This window comes from Eleginops maclovinus, chromosome 7, assembly GCF_036324505.1.
Source record: "Eleginops maclovinus isolate JMC-PN-2008 ecotype Puerto Natales chromosome 7, JC_Emac_rtc_rv5, whole genome shotgun sequence".
Taxonomy (NCBI): domain Eukaryota; kingdom Metazoa; phylum Chordata; class Actinopteri; order Perciformes; family Eleginopidae; genus Eleginops; species Eleginops maclovinus.
The window spans coordinates 7,173,119-7,173,774 of NC_086355.1; positions in this window are offsets into that span (position 1 = coordinate 7,173,119).

Here is a 656-nt window from a genome sequence, read left to right on the forward strand (position 1 = left end):
GTTGTCTTTCTGTCTTTCGCTTAACACTCTCTCACTTTGTGGTTTCTGAGTTCATGTCTCTGTTAAGTTTGGCTTCTGCTCTTCTTCTCCCCCACCCAGATTTTGGAAAACTGTAGTAATGCTGGTTTTCCTATTCACTTTTCCTGCCTGTGGGTTGTGGTTGGCCTGGGACTTATGGCATGGGAGTATGCGGTTGATACCTCCATGTCAAACTGTCTCTCTGAGTCGGAGGAATTGAGCACATAGGGTTTATTAAAGATAATTTACGAGAAGTGTGTTTAGCATTGCTCTTCACCTAGCCTGTGCCAAACCAAAATCACTCTGTTTAGATGAAAATAGCAATATTGGTGTAGTTAGCACGTTGTTATGGATTTATTACTCATGGTTGGATAATATCTACCTGTGGAGTTGAATCCATATGTGTTTGATCCAATTAAGATCAAAATTCAAGCACAAATGTGGTGCAAATGGATCACTCCATAAAAGGAGAGGTTTGATATTTCTTTGGAATAGCTTTGCTCGCTTCGGAGAAGACGGAGATCGCATATCGAAAACTTCATCTGACTCTTGGCATAGAAAGAGAACAACTGCGACACTTCCCAAAATGTCTTGCATAACCGTCACCAGTAAAGTCATTGAAGTCAAGCAGGAATGAA